This window comes from Tenrec ecaudatus, chromosome 5 (assembly GCF_050624435.1).
Source record: "Tenrec ecaudatus isolate mTenEca1 chromosome 5, mTenEca1.hap1, whole genome shotgun sequence".
Lineage (NCBI taxonomy): Eukaryota > Metazoa > Chordata > Mammalia > Afrosoricida > Tenrecidae > Tenrec > Tenrec ecaudatus.
This window is the reverse complement of record NC_134534.1, coordinates 147,872,140-147,888,595: the sequence shown is the minus strand read 5'-3', so window position 1 is coordinate 147,888,595 and position 16,456 is coordinate 147,872,140. Positions and strand designations below refer to the sequence as shown.

Below are 16,456 nucleotides of genomic sequence, written 5' to 3'. Positions count from 1 at the left end.
TATGTTCCTCTTGCCATGATCTTTGAGTTTGGGAAACAAGAAGTCTGCAGGGGCAAGGTCAGCGATGCGGGGTGCTGGGGTAGGGTTCCCACCCAAATGCTCCCAGAACAGCCCCTGCGACCCACAGGAAGAGCAATCAGGTGCACTGTCTTCCTGGGAAACTGTTCCCTGCAGCAACTTTTCTGGCCTTTTTCTTTCTCGCTAGTCTGGTGTTCCATTGTCTTAAAATTCTTTCCATTGTCTTAAGATTTCTTCTGAAGAAGCCCTGTACTTGTCCTGTGTCCTTCAAGAAAATCAGTCAAGAAGAGTCCTTTGAAATCCCACACAACAGTTGCCCTAACCTTCTGAGCTGCCTTCCCTGCCTGGAATTTAACTGGATCAGCAGATCCTGCCAGAAGTCAGTTTTTATCGGACTTTTTAGGGGAAAGTACCCTAAGGGGACGGGGACAAGTGTATGACTGAGAAAACTTCTCTGCAGCCAAGTACTGAGGCCAGAGACATGTGTAAACATGGATTGTTGGAAAATAAACCTATGGAACTCTGGTGGTTTAATGGGTTCCACACTGAGTTACTGACAGCAAGGTCAGTTGTTCGAACCCACCAGCCCATCTTCCAGAGAACGATGAGGTTGCCTGCTCCTGTAAAGATTTACAGCCTTGGGAAATGCTGCGGAGTTCTCTGTCACTGTGAATCAGGATGGACTTGGTGACAGTGGGTTGGGGTTGGTTTATGTATGACCTGGGAACCTAGCGATTGGCAGGAAGTTTAGGGGAAAAGAAGTTGTTCCCCAAAGACCCACCAATCATCAAGAAATAGCAAGCCACGTCCATTTGAAGGGGAATTTTCCTAAGAGGTCCTGCATGTGCTAAAAGGCTACAGGAGGAACACTTGGGCTGTGGGAACCAGTTATGTCACACACACAACTGAGCACACCCACTTAGAGCCACGCCCTCCGAATGGATGTGGGAGGAGACCTGTCTGGGAGGGAGGGTTATAAGGCCAAAGAGGGGGATTACAAGGCCTTTTCCAAACCCTGCCTCTCCTAGGAGGGCCATTCTTGTCTGTGAGACAGTATTAACCAAAATATTGACTTTACTCCTTAAAATCTTACTTTCACGTTTGTGCTTCTGCCTTGTGAATTCTTTCTGTACCAAGAAGCAAGAACCAAGGGGAAATATCTCATAACCGAATACTAGTAGTCTTACTTTACAGATTGCCCTCATTCTCCCAACACATACTGGATGCTAGGATGGTTCAACATAAACATGAGTCCAAAAATCTAATTTACCATGTTCTTAGAGAATAGGGTAAAAATATAAACATCTCCATAGATTCAGGAAACAGTTTGAACATTCATTCACAATTTTAATAAGACAGCAAATCTGTACTATAAAGGGCCTTCCTAACTGAATGAATTCCTTCAGCAAGGACCATGGGAAATGGTAAAACTTCCGGAAAGTTGAGAATAATTCAAAGAATCCACTTGTTATCAGTGCTTCCATCATCACTCTGTGGTGGGACCAAGACGACATAGTAAGATAGGGAAATTTTGCCTATGATTATCTACGTGAAAAATCTGAGAGAAATGTCAAATGATTGAAGTAATCAATAATATTGTTGGGTGTAAAAGTCAATAAAAAACAAGTCTTTGACTACACTTACCAATTTGAAAGTGTATTAGTGCTCGCTTCGAAGCACATATACTAACATTGGAACGATACAGAGAAGATTAGCATGGCCCCTGCGCAAGGATGACATGCAAATTCGTGAAGCGGTCCATATTTAAAAAAAAAAGAAAGAAAGAAAAGTGTATTCGAGTTAGGGACATTATTAATCACCCTACTGTTATTAAGTTAACAACTTAAAAACGACAAAATTCTACCATGGAAGGATTTCTTGAGCACAGCCAGAGCTTATAGACTCCCATACTCTGCCCGTAACTGTGGGAACCCAGGAAGCCAGGAATGGCACTTCCATCGACACAGCCCTCCAATGGCCCTGGTGAAAGAGGCCGAAGCTCCATTTTTACAGGAGGTTACACACTTTGTCCACATCAGGGGGTGGGGTGTCCTTGTTCAAATGGCTAATCCAGATATGGGTACTGACTGCATTAAAAATGCAAGCAGGTCGACAAATATCAAAAGGACAATGTAACAAACAAAAAGACCATCTGGGATTTGCCTATGAGAAAAGTCTGTCAGTCAGGATAAAGAGGAGGGGCTTCGTTTCAACTTTTCGAGCAGTCACTGTGATGGAAACGGAATTGCCCTATGGCCCAGCAGCGCCGTGACTGCTGGCCGTGCGCCCAAACGCAGTAAGAAACAGATCACGAACATGTCTGCTCATGGCAGCACAGTTCACAATAGCAGAGCCTGGAGACAGCCTACGTTCCCATCAACAGAACCGTGGATAAAAAAAATACACATAATGGAACACTACACATCCTTAAAAACAGGATGGAACCATGAGACACCTCAGCTGGTGGAAGGATCTGGAAGGCTTTATGCCGAGTGAAGTTAGTCAAACATAAAACCAGATCCTGTAAGGAGCCCACTGCGGGAGGAACAAGCAGCAGAACAGGCACAAGCTCCAGCTTGCAGGCCGTCCGGTCCTCTGGCCGTGGGCCAGACAGCCTGGTAAAGAGCCGGACCTGTGCCAATGAACCACACGCCATCCGCTCCCGGCAAGGTGAGTGTAGGTCACTTAGCCGGAGGGCACCTCACGACAGCTGGGGTCTAATAGCCGGGGGCGAGTGGGGGATGCTGTCAGCTGAGTGGTAGCCATGTGGATCAAGGGTGAGGTCCCCCGGAGAGGGAGGGAGCCCTGTTGGAGCGCAGGAGAGGGGAGAGGAAATGGGCAGGTTGGGCAAACATAGGTGCATGTCTGTTGGGGGAGGGGAGGGAGGACCCACCCCTAGGGGTTAGGAGAGACTGAGGATTTGGGAGGAACCATTAAGTAGGGAGGGTCTTTAGTGGCTAGAGTGGGAGGGCAGAATTGATCTAGGGCATCTAGAGGTAACCCTGGAACCCAGCCTGGGTGCCGCAGAACACTGGGACACTGAATCCTGACCTTCAGGGTGCATCTCATGCTCCAAAGACCGCATCGGTGGGACCCCAAATGGGAACTCCAGTGAGTGAACTGGACTCTGCTGCAGACACACCTGTAACCTGAGGACTTCAGGCAGAAAGCACACGGTGTCTGAGGTAGAAGAAGACAGCTGTACCAAGAGCGGTGTACTGTTGGTTGTCGAACAAACACGGTCTTGGTACACCATGCCCAGTATGCTGTATAAAGACCCGCATGGTCCCGGCAACCCAGTGACGGCCAGTCTGCTATGTTCTGCCTATGCTCATTTACATTAGAGTGTCCCTCAGAGGTGCGTCGCCACTGGGGCTCACCCCCTTGAAGCTGTGTTCCCTGTTTTGCTATTTTTCAGTAGATGAGATGAAACCCAGGGATGTTGAGCCTATAGGGAAAGAAAATATAACAAGAGTTTGGGGTAGGGAGATAAAGAATTGGGGGTGGGAAAATGACAAGAGGGAGATGCCAAGAAGTCTAGGAAGGAAAAGTTTATTTTTGATAACGTGTGATTATGTGATTATGTATGAAATTGTGCAATTATATTTGGCATGATTGAACTATGGAATGATATGACATATGTATCGTCTCCAAAATTACAGCAAATTAATTTTAAAAATAAGTAAAGTAAAGGAATGGATTTTGGGCTTGCACTATACCATAGCCCCAACTTAAGAACAAGCAGTTCCTACATTATGGCCCTGCTTGATACTCACCTTCGTGAAATGGTCACTGGAGACAAGGATGCTCCTGCACAGTGTGGTGAAGAAAGCAGATGGTGCCCAGCTATCAATCAGAATAGTGTCTGGGATCTTAAAGGCTTGTATTCAGACAAGCAGCCATCTAAGCAAGAAGTCAACTAAGTCCACACAGAAGTATACCAAGTCGAGTGATCCAAAGATGACAATTACAAAACTCAAATATGGTGAAGAGAAAAGCACAGAGTGAGAATTATGAACACCCAATTTGTGGAGAGCTTTGGGGGACAGTGAGAGCCCCAAACCCATCTGCAGAGCATCTGGTCAGACTGAGCCCCTGGCAGATCTGCTCTAGCCCCAGGTAAGGGTCCCGATCAGCCTTCCTATCGGGCAGAGACCATGGTAATCTCGATTATGTTGGATTGAACTCGACACGTGGCCAGTTGACCTTCCTATAGAGGTGACTTGAACTTGTTCTGGGTGCAAGTATCTCTTACTGGTTTGGTGACAGAAGTTTCTTCCCTGGCTTTTGATTATTGTTGGGGGTCTTTTCCTTCTTATGCATTATTAGTATTTTTGTCTGTGTACTATTATGTTTTTACCCTTACCAACTTAGTGTGGTTTTGTTATTTATTGGGTCTCCCAGCTGTGAAGCACAGGAAGAGTGGGTGCATAATGATAATGGATACAAAGGGATATAAAGAATAAAGGGGTTGGGGTGGCAGGAGATAGAAGGAAAGGGGATTTCAGGAGTAAATAATGAAGATGGGAGGGAGCAGGGAGCACCAGAACAGATTGTGATTGCATAAATCATCTTAAAGGTGATTTGACCTTGGGAGGTGCTCTAAAACTGATGTGGGGGTAAAATTCCCCGTGATATGATTGACCTATTGAATTACATGATATATAAATTACTTGCCAATAAAACTGTTGGGGGGTGGGGTGGAGAATTAACTGTGTGATTTGCACAGACGGAATAAATGTCCCTAAGTCCCACACCAAATCAGTCAGGGAGAATACAGGGTATGTGAGGTTTGTTTCTGTGTGGCCTTGAACACCTGCTCTTTGATAGATGTTCTTAGTGATAGGTAAGCTACAAAGCCACAAATCTGCCCCAGACTTGGAATGCACAGTATTTACTTGTAACGTCAGACCCGGCCCATTGGAAAGAAAACCTGCAGCTGGGAAGCAGGGACTGGGAACAATCCATCTGATCATGGCACCACAGCCACAACCCAGGCAGCGTTCCTGCAGCCCAACACCATCACAACACACACCCCTACTAAAGAGTGCACCGGGGACTTGAGATGATATTTCTCCAAAGAAGATCCTCGGCCAGTCAGCGCAGAAGTTCCGCAGTCACTAACTATTAGAGGGATACACATTAAAAACATCCTGCACCCACGAGACGGCTGTTGTCAGAAAACGAACTCATACACAACCAAAAGGAAACCAGCAAGTGTTGGTGAGGATACGGAGAAACTGGAACCCTCATCTGTTGCATGTGGGGATGTAAATGATGCAGCCACTAGAGAACACTTGGTGGTGGTTCCTGAGAATTTTCATACGATCCGGCAATACCACCCCAACTACATGCACACCCAAAGGGACGAAAAGGCCAACTCAGACAGGTGGATGCCCACGTTCAGTGCAAAACTATTCACCAGGGCACAAAGGTGAACCAACCCAAGTGTTCATCAACAGATGAACAATCAAAATGTGGCTTAATACGGTGTAATGTCATTCAGGCATACTGAAAAAACTAAACTCACTGCCACTGAGTCAATACTGACTCAGCGACCATGTAGGACAGGGAAGAACTGCTCCTTCCTGTGAGTTTCTGAGACTTGAATACTTGTATTTATTTATTTTAATAAATCATTTTATTGGGGGCTTGTGGTAGTTATATAATCATTTGTCAATTTGAGGATTCAGAGTGAAGGGGTGGAGTCTAATCTGTCAATCAGATCATAGCCAATGATGGGTCTGTGTGGGTATGCCTTCTCCTGAGAATTCTGGAAACTCTGGATTTTCCTCCTTGGGGGCGGGAGCAACTCTCTCTCTCTGCTCACTTCCTGCGATACATCCCTGAGGAGCAGCCCTGGGAACTGGAGAAGCCACGTGGAGACCCCTTCCTGCACTGAGATGCTTACAACACCATTGGTTCCAAAGACTTTCTACCCACTGGCCTGTGATCATACCACATTTTGCATCATTGCATGTGTTACATGAGTCTGAAGAGGACTTTTATAGATTGGTATCAGACATATGGGCTAATATCAGATGTATGGGCTTGCATTGGCCTGGGTTGGGATACCTTCTAAATGTACAATTACCCTTTATATAAAACTCTCTCTTGCTCTCTGGTGATCAGACCAGCGTGTGGTTGCCTTAGCTAGTACTCTGCCCCAACTTGTGAGCTACACTACCTGTGGGACACCCAACCCATGGATTGTGTCACTAGAACTTGAGGTTCCTTTGAGACCTGCTTCACCATGCTGCTGATGTGTATATCGCTTGAGCTGGGGACTGTTGGATCCTGTCGTCTGGCTGATTGCTGGTGACCTGTCCTGCTGTTTGCTGCCTGTGGGTTTTTATTTAATTTTGTTTAGTTTCTTTTTTTTGCAATTTGGGTGGAGTAGGTATTAACTCTCCTGGGCTAAGATTATTCAAAACAATTGTGAGGATGGCAGAGAACCGGGCAGTGTTTGTTCAGAGGATCATTATGAATCTGAACAAACGCAACAGCACCTAACAGCAAGGTTGTTTGTTTTTTTTTGCGGGGAGGGGGGGGTAGGAGTCACTGCTTAAGAGACACTGAGTGTCTTCCTGGTCATGTGGAAATGCATAATGGGGATGGAGGGGGCCTGGGAGTGCAGTGGGTGGTGCACAGGGCTGCTAACCACGAGGTCGCAGTGGGAAAGCCCCAACCACCCCACTGCTCCCCAGGAGAAAGAGGAGGCTCCCTTCCATCCTGTCCACAGGGGCGCCAAGAGTCAGAATAAACTTGAGGGCAACGAGTTTGGTGTTTTGAGAATGGTGATGGCAGCACAATTGGTGACCAGAAGTAAGGTCACTGGAACTTAAAAGTTAAGAAAATGGCCCTTTTGGTAATATATATTCTATCACCATGAAGTAAAAATTTAAAAACAACCCCAAAAAATCCCAAACCAGGTTGTATGTTATTAGAATTCTGCTTTTCTGAGAAAGACGGAGGAGCCGCTGCCGCCACCATTTTGTAGGACACTTTTACTCCTTTTGAGCGGAGACTTGAAACCCGGCCGGTCTGTTCTAGCCTGCAGCAGCATACTTAAAATGATAAAAGCACTTCTTCCAACTCACTGAAAATCACACAGTTCCCACGGCTAGTGCCAGCTTGCAGCCCGCGAGTGGCTGCAGAGAAGGGGTGGTGCAGGGGTGGGGGCCGGGGGAGGGGTGACAGTGGGAGTTCTGTGGTGGTGGGCAACCCAAGGCCCCTTCCCTGGCCCTGGCCAAAACCTGCCTCCGGGTTTGGGCTTTACTGTGCGAACTGGATTTAGCAACCACTGTTTTGACTGTAGTCAGAGATCCAGTGTGGTATAATTAATCTAACATCACAAGGTGAAGTTTTGTTGCCAGAGCTGACATTTAAAAGCCTTTGTTGCTAGCTCCGTGCCAACACCACCAGAGTGCTTCCTTTCTAGGATGTGAAAGGAAATCAGCACCAGGCAGTGCCGTAAATCAGGTCTCGGTGGAACCCCGCCCTCTCCACAGCACAGCAAAGTTTAGGGCTCCCTGAGGGACAGTGGGAGCAGATTTCCCCATTATTCTAAATCAAACACTTCGGTGAAATTCACCTTGGTCTCCAGGTACAATGGGCTGTTCTGGTAACCAGTCATGCAAGTGGCAAACATTACAAATAACCCTCCCCTTCCCTCTCCCTGGGCGGGGATACAGACTCCATGGCCAGACCCTGGACATGGTGAGTGGGTCCTTACGACAGAGAGAAGATGGCCTTCGGCTGAGAACTGTGTGAAGATTATCCTTACAGAATTCAACATTCCCACCGCTCTGTTCCCATCCTCGAATGAGGCCAGGTGGAAAGGCCCTAATTTTAACTGGTAGGCCAAAGATTTTAAAAACAATGATCCTGACTTCCGACTGGTCTTTCCAATGTGGAAGTGTTCCCAGGATGGCTTGGGCTGGGCATTTATAAGCACTTCCAGGGGAGCAATTCCTCAGCAACACAAAACTATGTTGATGAGGCACTTGATCCTGTGGAAACTCATTGTCCAGTCACCTCTGACTCAGGGCGCCCCAGGTGTGTTAGACTATACAGCCCCAGTTATGTTACGTAATCAGGCTCTATGGGATTTTTGTAACTGCATTGCTTAGAGGCAAACAGGCTGGATGCAGACATCACCCGAAAGGGCCAGACAATGCTGAGAATCTTCTCTTACTTGTCTGTTAGTGATCAGAAGGCTAGTTCTTGCTATCTCTTTAGTCAAGAGAGACATCCTGAGACTGACATAAGACTTTAAAAATGTATTGTTCTGTCTCTTGCTCATGGCTGAGAAGTCTTTCCTCACGGTTACCTGAAACCTGAGTTAATATAAAACATCCCTATGTTTCTCCTGAGGGTGTGAGTTCCGAAGTAAAAAGTATATATTCTCAATCTATTGGTGTTCAAATGGAATACCATTAAGAAGCCACCTCCTTGCTCTTAGTCTCCCCGCTGGTTAAGCCTTCAAAAATCAACTTCCCTTTTTCTAACTCGGGGTTGGTGAATTGGCTCTGCTGCTCCAGGGCACATGCCCTTCTTAGCAGTGACAAAGAGAATTGTGCTACAGAGAACTGTCAATGGCTCATCTGGGGGAACAGGTCACTGGGCCTTTCTCCTAGGTGCTTCTGGGTGGACTTGAACCTACAACCAACCTTTTGGTTAGCCCAACCACTCAAACAAAACCCAACAGATTCACTGTCAACAAGTCAATTCTGACTCATAGTGACCCTACAGAACAGAGTAGAGCTCTGTCCCCATGGGCTGCCAAGACTATAACTCTTTACAGGAATAGAAAGCCTCATCTTTTTCCCCACAGAATGGCTGGTGGTTTCGAACTGCTAACCTTGAGATTGGCAGCCCAATATGGAACCCACTCTGCCACCAGGGCTCCTTCAGCCAGTGACTCTATGAGGGTTAGCTCCTCAGAAGAGCCCTTCAAAGTATCAGCATGTCCATTTTACAGATGTGGTGACCGGCTGAGGGAGGAAAGGTGAGTAGCCAGGGCTTGAGGGCAGGGCTCTCCTATTTAGAGAGCTGGTGCCTTGGAAGCCTGACTCAGAGCAGCGTCGGCATGCATCTTCCTGCAGCCCAGTTCGTGCCAAGCGCACAGGAGGGAACAATGCACATTCAGCCAGCTGCCTTGAAGCTGGGGTTGGTTTACACTGATACTTTATAGTCGTGTGGAAGTGAGGTGGTACGCTCCAGAATATGAAAAAGCACTAGATTTTAAGTCTGAATTCCATAAAAACATACCTATGTCTGCCACCTTGGGCGTGCATGGTTCCTACGTCCACAAGCCCTAAGAATCCCTTACCAGCAGGCCCAGATAAGCCTCAGGGGAATCATACGCCTGCCTACTTATCAGTAAGCCCCGAGCTCCTTCAGGAATCCCCCCGCATCTCCAAGCACACACACTCATGCTCCAAATCAAGGCAGACTCATCTTGTGCTCGGAGAAAGCAGGGGAGGGATGAAATAGTGAGAAGCTCCTAAAATATACGGTGCCAGGCTTTAGGCTCTCAGGGGTTCCTTGACATTCCATTGCAGAGTTTATGAATTTCTGCTGTGTTGGATTAACGCTTCACTAGGAATGTTCCTGAATAGAAAATAACGGAGAGAAATAAGCTGACTGGGCGACAGATATTAGGCAGAAAGACAGCTGTCTATCAAGACTAACCTGGTCACACTGGGATAAGGTTGGGTTCTGAGGACGGACAGATCAGAAGAGGAACAAGATCCATCACTTAACCTCTTTGACCCTAAATGTCCTAATGTCCTTTCCGGTAAATGGAGGTGAACAATGGCAGCGGCCCCAAGGGGAAGATCAGTGACCTATAAAGTATAGTACAATACACCCAGGAGCCCTGGTGGCACATACGCTGAAGCGCTCAGCTGCTAACTGAAAGGTCAGTGGTTCTAGCCCACCAGCAGCTGGGCAGGAGACAGAGGCAGCAGTCAGCTTCCATAGCGATTCCAGCCGGGGAAAGCCCTGAGGTAGCTCTACTCTGCCAGACAGGGTTGCTAGGAGAATCAACACAACGGCAATGACACAGCCACACCTCTGCAGGCTCGCCATCATTTCCTCTATTTCGCTGAGCTTTGTGGATGCCCTTTCACACGTGTATACAGCCATGTAACCGCACCGCAACCACTCTCACTTTGGGTTCTTCCACTGCCCCCGGGGCAGTTGAGACATGTGGAAAAGAGCTGCCAGTGCGCCATTTCTCAAGTAAGAAATGAACGCTCTGAAAAGGGGCAAGTTTTATCATGTGCCTTCCTTTTCTTGGATTAAAACTAAAATTTAAAACACATCAGATTCTCAGGCGGGAAAGAAGCCTTTCTGACCGGATACTCTTGGCTCCTTCTCTTGTTTGGAATACGCTTCTCTGGTCTCCCAGTTACACCCACATATGCCAGGACCCACGTCACATCCGCCTGTTTCTGCACATATTCCCCACGAGCTCGCGAGGACAGGGCATGCCACGTTGCTTTGGGGGCAGGCCCTGCGGAGATGAGAAAGGGGCCATCTGGGGGCAGAGTCTTGTGTTAAACTGAACAAAACTCACTGCCATCAAGTCGATGCCAACGCCTAGCGCCCCCATGGGACGGAGCAGAACTGTCCCAGACTGTCACTCTGTGAGGGAGTGGAAAGCCTCTTCTCCCTCAGTCCACAGCTCCACAAGCTCTGTGCTTGACTTGCCCCGCATGGCTCAGGCTGTCCCAGCCCCCCTTCCGGTTCCTTCAGCACTCTGGCAACAACACTGGGAGTGCGGTATTGGCATTAGCTGGCATCTAGCTGCTTCCAGTGTTGCCGGTTTCCCCAGCTCATTATTACTAGTGGCAGCTAACTTCTGGGCACTTTACAGATCTTAAATGCTTTACACCTATCATCTGCGATCTAGTGTCTGCTGGGATCACCTTCCCCCCACGGCCCCAAGAGTCCTGCTGCCATCAGACCCATGTTACAGGAAGGTTGGCAGTTTACAGTTTTCCACTCTGTGTCCACCAGCTGCTGGATGGACTTGGAGCCCCTGGCAATCGGCTCCTTAAAGATGACAGCTGAGAAAACACTATGCAAGCCCAGCTCTCCCCGGGGAACACACAGGGTGTGGTGAGAACTGGAACTGACTTGACTGCAGGGGAGTTGGTGTCTGTGCGTGTGTGTAGTTCGGGTCCCCCCTCAAGCCCGTATGTGTGGCCTGGAGCAACCACTACCCGTTCTCGATACTGACACGGCAGGCAGCCTCCCGTGGGCAGAGAGGACCCCATCTGGCTAATTCCTGGGGCTGAGAGTAGGGGAGACAAGGGGTGGAAGAGGGTGAGCGTTCTGACTAAACCAGGAGCTTTTGAAGGAGAGAAAAGACCCGCTCCCCAGTCCCAGTGCTGGCCACTCAGAACCAAGATCCACAGGACTGTTTGTCAGGGGTGTGTCATCGCGGCTGCGAGGTGGAAGGACAGCCTCAGAAGGGTGGCCTGTGCGTCCGGCAGTGCCTCGGCCCAGCTCTCACTAGGTGTCTGTCACCTGCCGTGGGGTTGGCCCCTGACCCATGGTGACATGCTGTGTGTCATTCACAGGATTTTCATTAGCTGTCCTTTTGGAAGTAGTCCTCGAGTGTCTCAGTCTGGGGGCTCCACGGAAGCCTGGCTAGCATCACGGCAGCATGCTAGTCTCCCCCGGCAGGAGCAGGACAAATAAATGAGGGGTGTGTGGGGTGGGTAGGGGACAAGGCAGGCGGCCGTGAACCTGGTCGTCCGGATGGAAGGTGAGGGTTCTACCACTGGCCCTGCTTTCACTACGGTGCTGATTGTTTCAGCCATTCCTCTGCAGGTCTGTGGGCCCATCCAGGGCAGGGATGGGGCCTTCCTCACACTTAACAGGTTGAATTGTGTCCCCAAAAGATATGCTGCCGTCCTAGCTCTGTACCTGTCAACATGACCTTGTTTGGAAATACTGATAAAGCAAAAACAAAAAATCTCACTGCCATCGAATTGAAGTCGACTCAGAGTGAGCATGTAGGACAGGGTGCAACTGCCCCTGTGAGTTCCCGAGGCTTCGACAGGGGTGGAAAGGTCCCTCCTTCTCCTGCAGAGCAGCCAGTGGTTCTGAACTGCTGACCTTGTGGATGGCCGTCCAACTTGTCATCACTACACCACCAGGGTCTTTAAAAATGTTCTCAGTCTCCACGGGACCGTGATGGAGTAGGGGATCCCCAAGGTGATCGAGTTGTCCTTGAGCCTTCAGAAAGCATAGCCCTCCCTCCCTACACCCTAACTCAGACACTGGCCGCCAGAACTGTGGGGGCTAGAAGGGCCTGTGGTTCTGGGCCACCTAGTGGGCAGTACTTTGTTACGGTAGCACTGAAAAGGTATTCCATGGGGTCGGGGAGGGGTGAGGAGAGACAATGAGCTGATACCAAGGGCTCACGTAGAAAGAAAATGATGACAACATATGTATGTAACAAATGTGCTTGACACATGGATGGATGGATGGATGGATGGATGGATGGATGGATGGATGGATGGATGGTGATAAAAGCTATAAGAGCCCCCACTAAAATGACTTTTAACAAAGTTATTCCCCGGGAGGGAAGGAGGTGTAGAAAGGGAGAACCGATCTTGGCGATCTATGTGTAACCTCCTCTCTGGGAGATGGGCAATGGGGAGGTGGGTGAGGGGAGACGCCGGGCAGTGTAAGGTAAGATAAAATAATTATTTATAAACTATTAAGGGAGCAGGGGGAAGGGGGAAGCGGGGAGGGAGGGGGAGGGAAAAAATAAAGGAAAATGAGCTGATTCCAGGATCCCAAGTGGAAAGTGAATTTTGAGACTGACGAGTGCAACGAATGTATAAGGGTGCTTTGCTCAACTGATGTATGTATGGATTGTGATAAGAGTTGTATGAGCCCCAATAAAAAGATTTTTTAAAAAGTTATTCCAGTTCTGTCCTCCCAAAAGCTAATCCACCTCTCCCCAACTTATCTAGGGCCCCATCAGGCACAGCAGACACTGCTAGCAACCATTAATAGCTCCTGTGGAGCAAATACTTACCGCCAGCTATACGGCAAGTCAAAAGCTATATAGATGGATTACCTCTCTCTCAGTCCTCCAAATGTGCTCTGAAGGAGCTCACTGTGTCATCCTCATGTGTCTACTGGATGAGCAAACAAAACGAAGACAGTGGCATTTCAGGCATCCCAGGGCTCTACTTGAAACTGCGGGAGAAGGAATGTGAACCAGGGTCTCCCAAGCACAGCAGAGTAGCTGCAGAGTTGAGGAGCATGGGTTTGGCCTCTGACTGAACCGGGTTCAAATCCCAACTCTGTCCCTGTTTAGCTGTGTGACTCTGGTAAGTTTGTGCCATTTCTCTGAGTCTAAAGTTCCTTGTCTCACAAGATTCTTGTGAAAATGAAGTGGCTTTAGGAGCAAAAGCCTCGTGTAGCTGGATGCCTCTTGGATTCTGACAGGCTCCCTCCTCCTCTTCTAGACTACAAGACTAACAAGGGCAGCGGTCCCAATGCTCTTTCCCTCTTAAAAGCCAAAGGAAAACTGAGGGTGACCTGGGTTGTAAACAAACAAACAAACAAACAAACAAACAAACAAAGCGTAAAGTGGCATAAACCCCCTCCCACTCACAGGCCTTGGTGATCGCAGCAAGTCAGGCTTTGAGGGCGAGTACGAGCTCGGGCCCACTTTCTCCCTCCGCACTGAGCAGGAGAGCGGGCCGCAATTGCTTCCCAAGTCGATCCCAGGAAGGGTAGCCGGGCAAAATCCTGGTAAGATTCCGTATCCAGAACGATTCCACCAAGGACACGCAGGGTCTGAGATAATTACCTTCACCCCTTTGCTCTTGTGGGTGCCCTGGTTTTATGTCTCCTGCCCTGGGGGCAACAACTCCGTGGTATACAGGGCTAGGATTTGGGCTGTTAACCACAAGATCAGCAACTCAAACCCAACAGGGGATCTGTGGGAGAAAGATGAGGTGGTTTGCTCCCGTGAAAATGTACAGCCTTAGAAACCCACAGGGGCAGCTCTACTCTCAGAAGTAGGAAGCAGGACCTCACTACCATCAAGAATGAACAGCAAGGAGTGGAACATGTCCTTTGGACCGCAAGATGCCCACACATTGAACCTCCTCCATCCAGAGATTGAGAGAAAAGAACAGGTGAATTGGCAGAACAGTGGCAGCAGCCAAATCAGGAACCAGAGCATGTGAGAGTGATGAATCCAGTAGAGCTGAGCACTTTACTTGTGGAGTAGGAGCCTCTGGGCACTTAACTGGAGGAGCTAAGTTAGCTGACCCTTGGAGGAAACTAACCACCTTTGGGCAGAGGTTTATGGTTGGAGTGGTGTGGCATTTGTATGTTTATCGGGAGCCATAAAAATGCTTTGTAACACTCTGAGCAGGGCAGAGGCCAAGTGGCACAGTGGCTGAGAGGCCAGTGACCAGAGAGAGAAGAGGCTGTCCTGACTGAATAATTGTATCCTGAGCATTTGCAACTTGCTAATTCCCTAACACTCCATTTACAGGATGAGTCATTTTGACACATTTTGTTTTCCTCAATGAAAATTACAGAAACCGTTTAAATTTACTTCCTACCATTTATGCCGAATTGACTCCATTTAATGAGACAAATATATATCCAAATCCATTTTCTTCTTAACCTCTTAATCGCAAAACTCTGTGTGATATACTTTTTCCTACGGATATGCATCAATTTGATGCAAACGTAAATTGAGTATTTATCTCAGTAAGTCAGTTTCATTCATGAAAGCAATACTAGTCATAAATATAAACATAGTCAAAAAGTTCTTAGAACATAAACATCAAATGTACAGACAAGCAGTACTGTGGACGGAGATGGTCATACTGACAGACCCAATCTCTCGAATATTATATAATATGAAATGTTATAAGCTTTATACATATAACCACATATTTAATAAGTTAATAGTGCACAATTGTTTTTAAAAGAAACCATGTGAGTTTGTTCATGTGTCCATTTGATGCATGTCTGTAGAAACAGGTGTATAAGAAATATCCGTCACCCTGTGTTAATAAACCCTGTCAGTGTGCGTAGTGTGAGTGGTGTGTGGTCATGTGATGCTCTCAAAGCCGGCGCAGAGCGCGGTGGGTGGGCCGTTGGTGCGAGCACTGGTGTGGAAGGTTGGAGGGTGGCGACTGGTCCCGGCAGCTGAGGCTGACCACAGGGTGTTTTCCTTCGCCCTTTCGAGGATTCAGAGATCAGATGACACCATCCCACACTTTTTAAAACCCGTTAATAGTGTGTGCCACTCTTGCTAAAACGCGTAGCTTTATTTTCTGTTTTGCTTTTTAAAAGACGATGGCAGAGTCTCAGAAGATGCAATCTTCCAAGTGCCTGTTCACTGGGCAGGGGCTTCGCATTCTGAAACAGCGGACACGTTGGAATGTGAAAGTAATCATTTCGGGTGCAACAATGGGCGGCGATGGTGCTGTGTTACTCTGGATGATTTCTTAAAACCTTGGTTAAAACTTCATTAGGATATCAGTGCAAGGCAACTTGGAGATCGATAGGTGGTTTTCCTTATTAACAAATGAGAATCAAGGTCAAGCGGGGTGGGAGGCTGTTCCTGTTGCCTAACTTACCGTTCACGTTCAATCCTTTCAGGAATATGGTTACAATTCTATCAGAGCCTCTCCTTTGTAATGAACTACATGGGCTTCTGAGCGCACGCGCAGCTTTCCCTCTGGGCTCCAGCACGCCCGGTGTGTCAGTCTGGACACGGGCCATGTGGGGAATGCCGAGGCTGTCAGACGTTTATTCCAGATGTCCATCCCTCGGGTTCTGGCCCAAGTCTGATGTCCGAGACGAGCAGGAACAACAGCAATTGCAACAACACCACACCAGGCATTTCCAACACCAACTCTCAACTCAGTGCCCTCCTGGTTTGGGTTCTAATGGACCTCCTAGCTTTAGTTCCTCTCCTCCCCGCTCAGTTTCTCTGCTGCCTGACTTGCCTCGTAGTGAGCAGCCCGCCCCACCAGGCACATGGACCTAGGATCAGGGAAGCCCCTTAGTTCCTTCTTCACCCTCATGGCCAGCCAATCCCGAGGTGATGTGAAATTCATCCACTCTAGCCTGTTCTTTGACAGCCACTGTCCTTTCCGACATGGTCTAATCCAGCGGTGCTCAACCTTTCTCATGCCGCGACCCTTTCATTCATGTGGTGGGGACCCTAACCCTAAAATTGTTTTTGTTGCTACTACTGTAATTTCCCTACTGTTTTGGATCGTAATGTAAATATCTGATAGGCAGTATGCATTTTCATCCTTACAAACTGTACATCATTAGAGCATAGTGATTCATCACAAAAGCAATTGTCATTCTATATTGTGAAATATTTATTTCTAATGACAAATCAGTGAAATTTTGTCTTGAA

The 16,456-nt window shown here is 48.0% G+C and overlaps 1 protein-coding gene and 1 non-coding gene across 3 annotated transcripts in view; one reads left to right on the top strand and one right to left on the bottom strand.

Moving 5' to 3' along the window:
* Window positions 1–16,456, bottom strand: part of ATG7 (autophagy related 7) — a 273,741-nt gene that overhangs the window by 23,138 nt on the left and 234,147 nt on the right. The window lies entirely within an intron of this gene.
* Window positions 1,681–1,786, top strand: LOC142449466 (U6 spliceosomal RNA). The gene has a single exon (XR_012784627.1). It is a non-coding gene; the product is annotated as a U6 spliceosomal RNA (small nuclear RNA).